At 33.8% G+C, this 16,990-nt stretch overlaps 1 long non-coding RNA gene across 1 annotated transcript; it reads right to left on the reverse strand.

Moving 5' to 3' along the window:
* Positions 1–4,989: 4,989 nt before the first annotated feature.
* Positions 4,990–15,897, reverse strand: LOC131381899 (uncharacterized). Its single transcript, XR_009210933.1, has 3 exons — positions 15,822–15,897; positions 11,187–11,239; positions 4,990–5,384 (listed from the first exon to the last, which is right to left on the reverse strand). It is a non-coding gene; the product is annotated as an uncharacterized LOC131381899 (long non-coding RNA).
* Between the last annotated feature and the right edge of the window lie 1,093 nt (positions 15,898–16,990).

Raw genomic sequence — 16,990 nt, forward strand, 5'->3', positions numbered from 1 at the left:
TTCCTACTTGCTTTTAAAATTCATTATCTGAAGGTAATAATAACCAGCTAAACTTTTTTTGTCAAAAGAAATAGAATGAATATACAATATATACCACAGTGCCTAGAAAAACGAAGTAATTAAATATAATCTATTATTATTACAAGTACTCCATCTACCCTGCCCTGATTTTACTCCTAAATAAACTTTACTAAAATGACCCATTTATTTTTAGGATGTTGCATTGTTAGAACACCTGTGACCATGTTAAGCCAGTTTATTAATGTTCGTGACTGCCTCTGTGGACATGCTTTGCTCCCAGTCCTTTATACTTTGCCAACACAGCATTATTAATTATTACCATTAAAATCATTTTGAAGGAATGGGATTGTGTATAGGGAAATGGAATAGGGCAGCCACAGACTAGTTAAGTTGTCCATTTGCACTGGTGATCTGTATGGTATAATGGAACAAATCACAGTAAAATAAAAGTAAGAAACATTAAAATTCTAGTGCATTACAAGAAAAAAATCATTGAAATAAAATAATAATGTAAATATGTCTTTAGTAAAATAAATGTAAAAAAACTCCTTAGATCTTATTAGCTATTTTCATATATAAAAGTGAACATTCTCCAATATGTTTTTAAATTATTAACAATGGCACTTTCCTTGTTGGCCTGAAAATGTTGTAACCCTAGAGTAATTTTCCTGTGAAGAATCTTACTGTAATTTATTAATTCCCCAAAGTTTTAACTTACTTAATTGTGAATATAATGATAAAGTTGCTGCATTAAACTGCATTGTGAATTACTAAAAGCAGGTTCTATCATTTCGTAAAATCACACATTTGCAGTCCTAAATATTCATCTCTACACTTTTATGTGCAGATGAATATTTGTGATAAAAAGGAATAAATCTGAGATCATTTAACCTAGATAGTCTTACCTGCAATATAAAATGATACAGTAGCAAAAACATGAATGTAAAAACACTTGGAACAGACTTAGATAGATATTTTTGTATTCAGAGTGTGGTGCAGCTGACCATATTGAATGAGACCTCATTTACTCTCTTTAATTACGGTTTAACTGTAAGTTAAAAGTCATTTTTAAATGGTTAGTCTTATATATTCATATGCTCTTATAATACATTCTAAAAACTCAAATTCATTCTTGATTGAAGTCACTACATAAAGTTCAAATGTTATCTCATGGACACTAATTTTCTCCTCCATAACTAGTTGTGTGAGTCTACATTTCAATTCTAAAGCCTTTTCCTTTTCACTGTAATGTATCTTGAAAGATTTAAATCACACATTCAAAAATAATTGCCATTTTAAATTGAACTCAGAGCAGAACAAACCAATTACTGTAGTTGCATCAGTGTAAAGCATTTTACTCTTCTATCAGCTGTAGAAGTGTGCATACTTCCTCTATCACAATTATTATTACATTACTATTGCATTTGTATTCACCTCCTGAAGCAGACTAAAAAGCTTCCATGGGGATGAATATTCTTGAAGTTCATATTAGCTTTTAATAGTCTTATTCGACACAATTTAAAATATGAGAAACCTATAGTTAAACTAATTTCTATTCCTCCTCAAATCCTTGGCTAAATTCTGATAGTAGAAATGGTAAAAATGAAAACATATACACATACAATACACAGTTTATGATCCTATTTAACACAGATGTTTAACTAGAGAGATCAAAATCTATAAATGCATATTAAAGAAGAGGAGCATCTTAAAACCTAATGCTTTATTTATGACATATAATAGTTATAAATATCAGATAATCTGACTAATAATGTTCTATTATTATTTTTATATTTTAAATCAACTTTGTTGAGCTATAATTTACCTATAATAAAATGTACCCTATTTTAAATGTATATTGTGATTCATTTTGACAAATAAATGTACTTTGGTAGCCACCACTGTAATCAAAATATTGAATATTTCCTTCACCCCAAGAAATTTCCTTTGCCTCTTCACAGTTAATCTCACTTTCACTCTGACCCTTGGTAACCACTGCTTTGTTTCCTATCACTATAGGTTAATTTTGAGGATTTTAAAATTTCATATAAATGAAATCATACAGTAAGGTACCGTTTCTGTGACTGGCTTCTTTTGTGCAACATAATGTTTTTAAATTTGTTTATAGTGCTGTATTTATCAGTAAGTCATTCCTTTTGACTTTAATTTTAATTAAATGACCCTACACCTGTATTTGTTTGTTTATTTATTTGTTGATGAACATTTGAATTGTTTTCCGTTTGGGGCTATTTAAAAATAAGGGTGTTAGAAACATTCATTTACCAGTCTTTTCTGAGCACATATTTTAATTTCTTTTGGGAAAATGCCTGTCAGTGAAATTGCTGGTATATAACGGTAAGTGTATGTTTAACTGATATGGTTTGGATCTGTGTCCCTCCCCAAATCTCATGTCGAACTGTAATCCACAATGTTGGAGGTGAGGTTTGGTGGGAGGTGATTAGATCACGGAAGCAGTTTCTCATGAATTGTTTAGCACTATCTTGTTGGTGCTGTTCTTGTGATGGTGGGTGAGTTCTCAGGAGATCTGGTTGCTTAAAAGTGTGTAGCACCTCCCCTTTCTCTCTTGCTGCTCCAGCCATGTGACATGTCAGCTCCCCTTTCCCCTTCTGCCATGGTTGGAAGTTTCCTGACACCTCCCCAGAAGTCAAGCAGATGACAGCGTCGTTCCTGTGCAGCCTGTGGAACCACCAGCTAATTAAACCTCTTCTCCTTGTAAATTATGCAGTCTCACATATTTATTTAGAGCAACATGAGAAAGGCCTAACACATTATGATTATAATAATCTGCCAAAGTGGTTGTACAGTTTTATTATCCACGCAACAATAAACGGAATTCCAGTTGCCTCACAATCTCGCCAACACATGATAGTTTCAGTCCTAGTGGATGTGTAGTAATATTTCAATTTGGTTTTAATATGTATTTCTCAGATGTCTAATGTTTATCATTGTTTATTGCCCACTTACATGTCTTTTATGAAATATTTGTTCAAATATTTTATCTGCTTTTATGCATCGTTTCCCTTATTATTACTAAATTATAAGATTTCTTTACATATTGTAGATACAAGTGTCACATTGGCACCACTGGCTATAAGAGAGGCTACCAAAGCAATTACCTAGCTTTTTATAGCCTTTATAGTGGAAGACAGGCAAGTATTAAAGAGCTGGTTTGCATTTGCCTTAGCCAGTCAGGATTGCTTTCTATGGTTAGAAATTCATATTTATAACAGTTAGCTTAAGTAATTATTATAAATTGACATGCAACAATATGTGTGGTTATAAAGACACATATGTGCACACACACACTCATATATAGTTATGTATACAGTATGTAGTGTCAGATAAGGAATCAAAGAGCACCCTATTTGCTTTCTGATTAAAAGCAAAATGAATAAAACAGCTAAATAAGAGAACACCAAATATTACCAAGTTTTACCATTTTAATGTGATATCTAATTAAGAAAATATTATGTTATTACATTTTATTTGTAATATACTGAGATTGATTGGTGGCTTAAAATATCAATTTACCATCTACTTAAGGAGAAATGTGATGGCATATGGATTCAAATGCTATGCCATATTAAAACACAAACAATAAGATTTATAGGCATTCATTGTAAGATAGCAAATAAAGGATTATAAAGCAAGTGTGGATTCAATAAAAATTAGTACAGACAATAAAAATATACAGCAGGGTTTTGTATGTAAAATGAGTCTTGGCTGGGCGCAGTGGCTCACACCTGTAATCCCAACACTTTGGGAGGTGGAGGCAGGTGAATCACGAGGTCAGGAGTTCAAGACCAGCCTGACCCACAGGGTGAAACCCCGTCTCTACTAAAAATACAAAGAAGTTAGCTAGGGTGGTTGCGGCGGGCACCTGTAATCCCAGCTACTCGGGAGGCTGAGGCAGAGAATTGCTTGAACCCAGAAGGCAGAGGTTGCAGTGAGCCGAGATTGTGCCACAGCACTCCAGCCTGGGTGACAGAGTGAGACTCCGTCTCAAAAAAAGTCATAATAAAACAAAAAAATAAATGAGTCTTAAAAGATAGAAAGGAAGGCATTGAATATTAGAAATGAAAAACAAGATGCACATTCTTTCCAATTTGTCATTAGGTGTACCAAAGTGATTCATATAGTTAGAATATATATAGTTAGTATACGTGTATGTATGTATCCAGCTATATGCAAAAAGCAAAAACAAAAAAACAAACAACAACAATAAACATTTAGGGAAAAATCAGAGAACACAGTATTTGGAACCAGGCTGCATTAGTCAGGTTCTCCAGAGAAGTAGAGCCAATAGGCTATTAAGTTAGTTATTATAAGAAATTTGCTCATGTGATCACACAGCCTGAGAATTCCAAAGATGTGCAGTTTGCAAGTTAGAGATCCAGGAGAGCTGATGGTAGTTCAGTCTGAAAGCTGGCAGGAATAAGACCCAAGAAGAGCTGATGTCTTAGTTTGAGCCTGAAGTCAGGAGAAGACAGATGTCCCAGCTCAAGGCAGTCACACAGGACCTTTACTCAGCCTTTTTGTTCTATTTAGGTCTTCAATTTATTGGATGAGGCCCACCCACATTAGAGAGGTTAATCTGCTTTACTCAGTCTACAGATTCAAATATTAATCTTATCAAGAAATACTCTCAAAGACACACCAGAATAACATTTGAACAAATGTTCAGGCACTTTGGGGCCTAGTCAAGTTGCTACAAAAAATTAACCATTATGGCTACATTTCTTTTTAAATATAGGGTAAGTCTCTACATTGACTACCACTTATCTCAACTTCAGTATACAGAAAGTGCAATAAATGTGAATGATGTAACATTTTCTTTGTTACATACAAGTAAAAAAAGGTAAAATTTGATTATACTTGTTTCTTTGGCTTTCTTGCTTAAAGGCACATAATGGGACTGCTTTTCCTTTTACTCTCTGTTTGGTCTTCTCTCATGTTACATGTTACTATTTGCTTGTTTTATTATTATATTTTGGGCCATCTTCTTGGATTTAAAGTTTATTGAGGTTAGAAAACATGCTGCAATATGTATTTCTATTTTGTTACAATGCCTAAAAGAATTCATATACTTTGGGTTCAGTCACTCTTGCAGGTTTTGTGGTAAGTAAATATTTGGTGGTAGAAATTAATTTTGCTTCTGTATTGTATGGAGGTTGATGACACATGAGGATTTTGCTGTGTAGTCAGTATTTCTAGATACTGAACTTTTCCATTGGGTATTCAGGAGTCCAGTATTGCATTACTACCATCTTTTCTCCCTTTGAATAGTTTTCTGGAATCTTCACTTGTGATGTGTTCCTAATCCCATATTCTCTTTCTGTTTTCTGTTGAAGGAAAAACAAATATATTCAAGCTTTTAAAGATCTCCCCGGCCTCCAGTCCACTTGGCCACTTACCATGCCAGACTTAGTCTTTCTGCATGATTCTGTATTGTGGCTGTAATAACTCACATGTTTTAACCCAATTGATACCATATTTCAACTTGCTTGTGCTATCCTGTGTGTGAAATGAAACCATATTTCAATTCAGGTTAACAAAAAACTGTAATAATGTACACGAGTAAAGATGAGAGGAATAGTTATATCTCAGTCAGACAATGCTGGTATGTCTAGAACCATAAAGTGGAAGAGATTCAAAAAGACAATGCAGTCCTTCGAGCAAAGAGAACAGAACTGCAAAAGAAGCAGAAGGGAAATGAGTCATAGCACTATTACTCCACTGAGAAGGAACTATTACTAATTTTATTTTGATCATCTTTTTTGAGATGCCATTAATATTTTTTTGCCAAATTAAACTCCATTCTAAATAGTAATGTTCAACCTCAAAAAGGAATACCTTGAATGTGACATTTGTCCTTTTACATTTTGGTCCATGTCAGTACTACATCTAATCCATCCTTGAGTACAGATTATTCTACCTTTGTTAATCTCTCAAATGTATGTCATTATCTTTTTTATTGTTCTTATTCACTATTTGTCATCTCTCAGTGTCTACTGCCTATATTCATTTATTTTTACCTGAAATAACATCCATTATATCTAAAGATATTTCCTTTTGCATTGATATCATTAAAGTATCATCAAACAACTTAAAACTTTTATATATTGGCTAGTGAAAATACAATGTTAAATAAATGGCAGTCCCTTTTCCATAACTCCCTTTTGACCAATGGGCTTAGGTTTATATTTTCCTATCAAATATGACAATTAGAGTAATTTTAAACATATGTCATATAGCAAGTTGAATAATGATAATTTATTACACTCTAAGGTACCTAGATCTATAGGGCAATTAATAGCAAAGTCCATTAAGTGCACATTATTCATTCTTTCAAATATCCAGCTCCTGTTAACATTTGTCTTATTATAGTTATTTGTGTGTTTGTTTCTTTTTAGTGATGAAAAATAAAAGCAAAATAGACATATGTTCAAAATTATAGGAATACAAAGACTTACTTGGTCTGAAACTTTTTTCTACACACAAAAATTTAGAATCATATTGGCAAGATGACTCAAACACTAGAAAAATGAAATGGCATTCAATGTGTTATTAAATGTAAGGAAATGATGTCATTTATTAAAGAAGTATTTTATGAAATTTTTACTAGGTACTTCAAACATAAATGGCAACAAGGCACAGTCTCTAAATTTAGAGTTCATGTAACAAAAATATTGAATCATAGCATAAAGCAATATCATACAAATACCATTACATTGAAAACACAAAGTTAAGTCTGTGACTTGAGAGAAGAAAAATGATCCTTCTTCATGAAGCAGATGATAACATAAGACCTAGCTCTTGATAGATGTCAGGAGTTTGTCAAATCATAAAAGGATAAAAAAAAATTCTGTGTAAAAAAATGAATAAACACAAGGCATAGATATTTGAAAGACTCTACCATGCCACATTTGGTAAAGTAGCTGGAAAATAAGAACAATTTGGTATGCTCTTTACACTCCTTGCTGAGTAGTTTAAACTTTATTCTCCTTCAACATTTTGTGTGGGAATAATATGAGCAACTCTCCCTTGATGCTAGGTAACTCTAGCATCAGTATGAGAGTTCAGTGAGAGTATGGCAATTTTCTACCATTCTAAGCAAGAGAAAGGACTAGGAATAAGGTATATTAAAAAGAATGACAAAAAATAGGTTCTATAAAATGTTTGAGAGAGACATAAATAATTCTCTGACAGCCTGGATAAAAGAAAAAAAAAATGATAGGTAGAAATAAGGCATGAGTTTGAGGGTTCTATCTTGAGCCTGAGATGATCTTATTAATAGAGGTAGGCAATACAAAAGTAGAAGTAAATAAGTCAATCAGTTGGGGGCAAAGGAAAAAAAATAAGATTACATTTAGATGCAAACTTCAGGGCCACCTGTTTTTCCAGACCTTTTCCAAGATCCTAGGTGGTGGTCTTAGTAGAAATGAATTCACAGGATTATGTATTGTTTATATTTCATATATTTTTTAAAATGTGCTGAAGTATTTTAATTTGAATTCATTATGGTTGCTATCTTTTTTCCACCCAAACTACCCTTCTGTCACACTTCTTTTTTGTAATTTATTATACTTTAAGTTCTGGGATACATGTGAAGAATGTTCAGGTTTGTTACATAGGTATACACGTACCATGGTGGTTTTCTGCACCCATCAACCCATCATCTAGGATTTAAGCCCTGCATGCATTAGGTGTTTGTCCTAATTCTCTCCCTCCCCTTGTCCCCCCAATAGTCTGTGATGTTCCCCACTCTGTGTCTATTTGTTCTCATTGTTCTACTCCCACTTATGAATGAGAACGTGTGGTGTTTGGTTTTCTGTTCCTGTGTTAGTTTGCTGAGAATGATGGTATCCAGCTTCATTCATGTCCCTACAAAGGACATGAACTCATTCTTTTTTATGGCTGCATAGCATTCCATGGTGTATATGTGCCACATTTTCTTTATCCACTCTGTCATTCGTGGGCTTTTGGGATGGTTCCAAGTCTTTCCTATTGTGAATAGTGCTGCAATAAACATACGTGTGCAAGTGTCTTCATAATAGAATGATTTACAGTCCTTTGGTTATATACCCAGTAATGAGATTGCTGAGTCAAATTGTCTTTCTTGTTCTAGATCCTTGAGGAATTGCCACATCGTCTTTCACGATGGTTGAACTAATTTACACTCCCACAAACAGTGTAAAAGCATTTCTATTTCTCCACATCCTCTCCAGAAATAACACCACACATCTACAACCATCTGATCTTCGACAAACCTGACAAAAGCATTGGGGAAAGGATTCCCTATTTAGTAAATGGTGTTGGGAAAACTGGCTAGCCATATGCAGAAAACTGAAACTGCACCACTTCGTTCCACCTTATACAAAAATTAACTCAAGATGGATTATAAACTTAAATTTAAAACCTAAAACCATAAAAACCCTAGAAGAAAACCTAGGCAATACCATTCAGGACACAGGCATGCGCAAAGACTTCATGACTAAAACACCAAAAGCAATTGCAATAAAAGCCAAAATTGACAAATGGAATCTAATTAAACTAAAGAGCTTCTGCACAGCAAAATAAACTATCATCAGGGTGAATAGGCAACCTACAGAATGGGAGAAAATGTTCGCAATCTATACAGCTAACAAAGGTAATATCCAGAGTCTACAAGGAACTTAAACAAATTTACAAGAAAAAAACAAACAACCCTATTAAAAAGTGGGCAAAGGATATGAACAGACACTTCTCAAAAGAAAACATTTATATGGCCAACAAACATATGAAAAAAAGCTCATCATCACTGGTCATTAGAGACATGAAAATCAAAACCACAATGAGATACCATCTCACGCCAGTTAGAAAGGTGATCATTAAAAAGTCTGTCACACTTCTTATTATGCTGCTGGCATACATTGTAGAGGCTAGAGTATTAGTGGGATTTGACTAAGGAGGATTTGAGTTGGAGATACAGTTAATTTTTAGAGGGTTATATGGCTACAGACATTTCTATATTCAGATTTTTAAAAAATAGCCAGCTATCCTCTTGGACAAATAACTTTCAAAAATATTTATTTTGTCCAGTGTGTGCCAATATACCTACAATGTGACACAAAATCACAGGGCCAGACATAGTCTTGTATTAACATAGTTTCTGTTGTTTGGCATCAGCAGTATGTATTTGTGGAAGAGAAATAGGATTTGAGACATACTGAGTCAGAAGCTAATCTTTGGACTATTCTTCTAATTACCAAATAAATAACATTGTCAGTGTGAGGAATTAGTTCTTACTGATGCCTAATGAAAATTGATCCCCTTTTCTGTCATTCAGTAATGTAGCATAAAAATCATATACGTGCTAGATTTCCATATTTTTTCTTTCTTTCTAAATACATAATTTAGAAGGACTCCTAAGTTTGCAAAGAACACAACTGTAGTAGCTCTATGATAGAAGGTTTATCTGTAACAGTTCATGTCTGAAAATACTCGATAGAAATTTTCCAAAATGTAATAAAATTTCTAAGAATTATATGCACCCCAACTGCCCGTGAGAGGAGTTTCACTTCCCATAGGAAGGGTTCAGAACTATTTCTTCTGCCAAGCTCTGTTACTGGTTGGGAGTGGTCTAGAAGAAGTGTGTCCTTGGCATGAATACAGAGGTAAATTAGCAGGATGATAGCTGGAGCTATTAGTCAAGTATGTGCCCCAAAGCAGTAAATCTGAGTGGTATATTTCTATGGTCACTATATTTCACCCCTTATGTTTCAAAATCTCCTTTTTCATGTAGGTTTGAAAAATGGCCCCTCCGTTGCTACCATGTGCCCCTCTTTCAAGTGTGAACTTAAAAGAGGGAGGTTAGTGTGAAGAACTATGGATCCTGATACTATAGTTGGCCTTGGGGTGGCCTAGGGGAGCCACTGGTGTTCATCTTCTTGGTCTTCCACTATGAATCTCAAATTAAACTCACCCTCATCCATCACCTGGTTATGTGATTCAAACCAACATTCTAGAGCAATCTGAGACAAATCTTACCCTTCTCAGGCTGGTGTTGTGCCCATTCGTTTACAGCTATAACAGGGCAATTGAGTGCTAGGAGACACAATAATTGATTTCCTGGGCTCCACATATATTTTTTTCTCTTTATCTATTGAGTAAAAGCTGCTGGTATTTGGATATGAGGAATCCCTATCTTGTTGGCTGCCATAGCTTATAGTTTAATGTGGACTTTGTGTGCCCTGGAGAGAGTCTGTTTCCTTTGGGAGCCTGGGGGATATCTAAACCTAAGGAGCTAGAAGTTGTGGGGATTGAAATTTTCCCACAAATTTCCACCATGAGTTATTGGAGGTGACAGAAAAACAGGTTACTTCTATTTTAGCCTTTCATTCCTGGACCAATATATTATTTTTATTGGGAACATGACATCATTTAAAGATCTCTGATTTAATGAATACTCAGTATATGGAAGGATGACACTTCTTTCAGAAGATTGCCTCCAACCTATGAATTTAGCTATGTCTTCAGCAGATCATTGCAGGTTTCCACGTGGATAGCTGCTTCTGGGTGATACACTGATAGGTCCCATGGTCATGGGTCTCTCTCCTCTGCTGTAAAGTGAGAGGCCTATTTAGATGCTATGCTTAGTCCTGTGGATCTGGCATTCCATAAGTTACATGCTGGCTAAGGCTCTAAATGCAGGAGTAAATACCTATACTCAGAAGAGATATTTATTCCTATAAAGACAAATTTTTTCCCTCTAGGATAGAAGGGACTCAATATAAACAACTTACTACAAAGTTACAAGTCGATCTCTTTAAAGGATAGTTTTGTTTGAAGATTTAATACTGATCTCTGTTGCTAACAATTTGGATATTTATTGGCCATAGTAACTAGGCTGGCATTGGTAATTTGGAGTCTATGCTCTCAGGCCTATATATGACCTGCCTATGTAGCCACTCTTTTCATGTGTTCGTCATGTCATTTCCCTAGTACCTTCTTCTTTGTGGTAGAGGATGCAGCATGTGTTGATCTGCGTTTACATTAAGGAAGGTATCTTGGCATGCTCCTACATACAGGAACCTAAAACTTCACTGAATGCTCCTGAAACTTTGTAGGTTTAGCATGTGTCTTTTGGATGTTATGTGTCTTACCAAGGTCTCCAGGCGTCATCTGTTGGATCAACGTGATGTTGCTAAGGTAATGGCTGTAATATAAAGCATAATGTTACATGAGATATCCAAGTGGTACAAATCTCTTCAGACTCTATTGTGTTGTAAGATAAAATGGTTAACATATCCCTCAGGTAAAACGGTAAATAGCTATTATTTTCTATTCTATATGAATTGAAACTATTTCTGATTCTCTTTTGTAAGTGAAATAGAAAATAATGTGTTCACCAATCCCATGGCTCTATGGCATGTACCTATATATGCAGTACAGCCTAGTAATCTTCTCTAGCAATAAGACCTCATTACAGTGATTCTCCAGGATCCATTCTGTTTCTGCAGGGATTTCATGGTAAGTCAAACCATGACATGACAGGGACCACTGCTCCTGTATAGTCTTTAATGTTGGCACTAATTTTTGCCAACCATCCCTCTAGAAGGCAATATTGATCATAATTTAGTCTCAGAGGTTTCCACTTCAGTTTCCCCACTGTAATAGCTTATTCTCAAAGGGCAAAAAAAAAAAAAAATGTGGTGGTTACTTAACTTCCAGATACATCAACTCTAATTATATACCCAGGAGTGGGAAAATGATCATGGACTCAGTCCATAGAACAAGTGAGTTAGACTTCAGCCAGAATTCATTTATTATTTGGTCCCTGTAAATCTTCACTCTGACATGATGGTAGATTGGATTTCTCGATATCAGTTGTTTCAAACAGGCCTTAAAATGTCTTGATACTCATCTTTCTTTAGTTCATAAGGTCATTCAATAGTCATAGGTCCCCTTGGAAAAGAAATGGCATCAGTACTTTATATAGTTATTCTGGTGTTGCAGTGATCTTTTTTTCTGGGATCCTAGCCACCTCTTCAGTCAATGGATTTTGAATCTGAAAATTGGTTCAAATCTGAGAACTGAGCAAGTGATTCATAACATTTTGTTGGAATGATTGCCCTCAGCCTCCTGCACCTTTATTCTTGTCTTCTGGTTATGAATGTTAAGAAGTTCTCTTGTTCTCTGCCCATTCATTTTTCTCTTAGGGTTACCAAACTCTGGTAATCATAAGATTTAGCTTCCTTGTTTGTCCCTCTGAACTGCCATTATTTATCATGGCAACTGTGGCCTCCCAGCTTCTGGTGATTAAGTGCTGCCATAGGGCCTCTATTACTTCAGGACCCCATCATCCCTCTATATTAAGGAGTCCAAATCTGTTAATACCTCTCCTAATTCATCGCTGTCCTGCTGAGAGGAGACATTATTGAATGCTTAGTGGTTTTGTTTGTACTCTTGCCAGCACATTTCTAATGGCTTTGTGAGTGGCATGTCCTCTTGGTCATCCCATGGAACATAATCCCTCGTGTGTCTTCTGGCACCACACAAAATGTCTATTACAGTGTATTTACTTCCCTTTATTCTGTACTGTGCCATCTTCCAGAGAAATTCAGGCATTTTTATTTTGCTCAGTATTCATCATCATTTTTTTTTTAGGTTTCTAATATAGAGCCACTGCTCCTGGAGTTATTTCCAGAATGTGTAATCCCATGTCATGAGAAAGCATCCCTAAATGGATGTCTGGTCTGTCTACTCTTAAGTTCTAACTTCGTTTCCTGTCAATATAACACCCTAAAAATCCAATCCCAGGATACTCTCCTGGCTTCTGTTACTAAATGTAGCCAATTCTTGCAGCTCCTGTAGTGCACAATCTTTTTCCTCCCCTATCAGGTCACCTGTATTTCCTGTAGCAGGATGTCTGAGAAGTGCATTTTCATGGTCACCAAAACATCATTTCACATTTAATATTGTGTATTCTTTATCCTAAAAGTACCTCTCAAATCATATATGCTTTACTCATAACATTTGGTCAACTACTAGGCCGAAAAATAAATTTGCTTTCTGGTAATTTCGTGATATTCTCTTTTTTTTTTCTGCCAATGAAACAAAAACTAGTTTGACTGTTGTTAAATGGGTAGGAGTCAAATATTTCAGAAAACAAAGAAATTTCTAAGTAAAGAAAAGGGTAATGTTATAGAAAAAACAAAAACAAAAAACAAACAAACAAACAAAAAACAATGGCATTAGCAAACTGAACCAGTTGGCTGGAGCAAAGAATACTATGCAAAGAAACAGAAAATTGAAGAGACAATTTTAGCATCAGAGCTCAACTGAACAAAAGCATCAGGTAAGGGAGCAGTGAAATTACGCTGAAAGTGTCATTCTAGGGAGATGTGTCTGATAGCTTTGTAAAAAATAGTATTTGGAATGTGGAAGCTGGCCTTATGCAAAGTGAAGAAAGTAAAGAAGAAGGGATAGAATTTTATGAGCAAAAAATGATTAATTCACAAAGAAATTCACTAATCACTCCATTTATAACCACAGCCAGCAGAAAAATTTCTCACACATGTGAGTATCGGGAACAACACACTAGTACTGTGCTGGTGAAAAATTAATAACTGTTTCTTCAGAAAAGAAAAAGGAAAACAAAGAAGCCAACAAAAAAATCAATTTCTTATACTTGCCAATATACATGGTACAAATATACTATTTCCAATTTCCAACTACTAGTGTGCTCACAAAATTCCTGAACATTAACCGCTGGCTCTCAAGGCCTGATAGGAGCCTGCTTGCTCACTTCACTGCTGAAGCTAAAGAATGACTTCAATTAATAAGGCTACCAAGATACATACAGAAAAAACTAAATTTCCTCAAATGGCCCTTATTTAAAGTGAGCATAGAAGAAAAAAGTGAACCTAGAATATAAAGTGTAATTAAGGATAACTTCAGATATTGATTAAACCCAGGAGTGTTCTTTATTGACCATCTAATGTATGTTTTATGGGGTTTCTGTAAATGTGAAAAACAACTCTTGTGGCCTTATAAAAGCTATGCTTTGGGGAATATTATTTCTAGAATAAAGTAATTATCCTTACAAAGTAAGTACTTCCATTTTCATTTTTCAAAAATGTTTTTCCTCCATTTGAATGAACTTAACAAAGTAAAACGCTTGTCTTGTGGCCCCTGGCAGACTAATTACCTAAAAAATGAAAATTCTATTATATATCCTTATAATTCTTGTTTGGTACAGGCACAAGAGCATATAACTCAACTCAATACAGCATCTGTTCTTAAATATATGGCTTTAAACATTTGAAGTAATTAGAGGAAGGTAGGAAAATTAAATTCTGTGGAGCTAACAATCTAATTTTGAAAATTTAATTTTGAAATATTTGCTGAATTCGTATTTTGAATTTTATCTTTTAAAAACTTGAACTTCAAATACATGTTCTTGTGTGTGTGTGTGTGTGTGTGTGTGTGTGTGTGTGTGTTTAAGTCTCTTTACCAAATGTATTGATCTAAAAATCCCTTTAGCTAAATTTCTTATATTTATGCTACATGAACTTAGCAGAAAATTTGTTCTACTTTTAAATGTCTCTTCAATGCAAAGTAAGTCATATAAATATTAAATATATTATATTCAATATATAGTTGAATCTCTTGTAGTTATGTGGGCTTTCATAAAGATTATTTGATTGATATATAGATCAGTGATTAAGAATTTAAAAAGCATATAATTCATCAAAATATGTAGATTAAAACAAAAGATAGACATTTAAAATACAAAATTTCATTAAGGCATATGAGCTGTCTGTTTAACAGTTCTGCTAATTATATCTGATGATGTTTTCTCTTCATAAATTCTCACATTTTTGGTGCCACAAGACCTAGCCTAGTGAACATAGGAACTTTGATTACTTTGCAAAGGCATAGAAGGACGTGCAGTCTGCAAACTAACATTACATAAAATAATCTTTGAACAAAGTTTTCCGAGAATGCTAACTTTAATAAGCAAAACTCTTTACATATTTTAGATCTCTTAAAATGGACTTGAGTCTTACCTAAATGTAGATTTAATTTTTCCCATTTAAAAAAATATTTATTGGAGTCTAGCAATTAAATGCCTACAAGTAACATAAAAAACGATTTGATACTTTAATATAATTTTTAAAATGTGTGATGTGCTTTATTTTGTTTTGTTTTGTTTGGCTTAGTTTGGCCCAAATGTATATTGTGTTATTCTAGGTTTAGAGCAAACAAACTATGAAGGAAAACTTTGCTGGGTAAAATTTCCCCTCTACCTGACCAACAGTAGTTCTTGAGTTTAGGTTAAAAATTTAATGTGTGAAACACAATAGCCTTCAATGAGCACCACATATACATAGACTTCAGCCACAGTAGAGCAGAGCCAGGCATATGTGCTGATGTACCCAGATCCCTGTGACTTTGGACATACTGAGCTTATGCAGACTATGCCAAATGAGAGAAGCCATCAGCTCCTTAACTTTTATTTCCTCATGATAAATATGTAACCTCTTCAGGAGGACAAGTCCAGCTTCCATTATCTGGAACGATTATAGTTCACCAACACTTTTTTCCCTCTGTACTTGATAAATAATCTTGATAATAAGAAATATTTACTTGTTCCTATATATTATAACCCCTGAAAAACTTTCATTTATGTGGTCCTGGAATATTAATGCTCATAAAATTATTGAGTTATTTTTTTCAGGGAAGATTTAATGGAGGTTAAAATCTTCAGACATCCCTGGGGCTAGGGAACGTACCTGTTAACTCTGTTCTTCCTTTTGGCTTCTAGAACAGACCAGTACAAGCACAATCCATGCAACCTGGCAGCATGAGTATTTTCTTTTTTAAAAATGAAATACTGTGGTTTCCAAAAGAAAACAGCAACAACAAACAAACAAAAACAAACGATGAACTTTAGTCTGTAAAATAAATGAAAAAACATAAAAATTATTAGTAATAAATAGTTTTAAGAAATACAGCATCACCACACTTTTCAATCCTCAGAAAATGGGAAGTCAAAGCATTCTTAAAATTATGTTAGATGTCAATATTAAATCTGATTGACTTAGACTTTGTTTTTACTTGGATAACATTGTTCTTATTTTAAAATAATTTTTAAATTATATTGTCATTTTTATGCCTTAAGACCCACATTTGATCTGGAAGTAGAAGGATTATAAAATAACCAGGATTTGCTAAATATTTTTAGCAAACCAAAATACATCTATGCTGATATAGATAAAAATACTACTTCACTACTCAATTACCTGTATATTTTGAAAGTATATTTTGAAATATTTATCATGAAAGTAAGTTAATTATATTAGCTTAATATGTTTTATGCTAAAATATCATATTATAGTATATTTTTGTACTAAAATAAAAAAATTAAAAAAGAATTGTAATCTCTAGCTCCAGCAGTGTCATTGATAAAATATTCCTCATTAAGATTATAAAGTTTCTTTTTATAACTTGCATAGTTATAAGAGCAGTTATTTGGAAATCAATCTAAAATATGAACCAAAGGTTATAAGGTGTACAGCGAGAGAGTATTTTTAATATTTGTATGATGAGATTCTATATTATAAAATAAAGTAAGTTTATGAGAGATTATATAACACAGTTTGTAATATGGTATTAAACTGACACATGAACACAAAATTAGTTTGTCTTAATTTTAAGTGAAATACAGTCTACACTGGAATGATAATATTTGAATCTGAAAACTAATAATGAGATGATAAGTACAAATTAGGTTCTATTTTCTATCCATACATTTTAAGTCTCATTGTATGTTTCTTAGATGATAAAGGACAAAAACATCAGTATTTTTACTGATACATTAGATACTTTTATTCATTTGTCAATTTATTTTTACCAAATTTTTGATTCTTAAAACCAACATGTTGATCACATTTCTTTCCAT

This window comes from Hylobates moloch, unplaced genomic scaffold (assembly GCF_009828535.3).
Source record: "Hylobates moloch isolate HMO894 unplaced genomic scaffold, HMol_V3 SCAFFOLD_2, whole genome shotgun sequence".
In the NCBI taxonomy this organism is placed as follows: Eukaryota; Metazoa; Chordata; class Mammalia; order Primates; family Hylobatidae; genus Hylobates; species Hylobates moloch.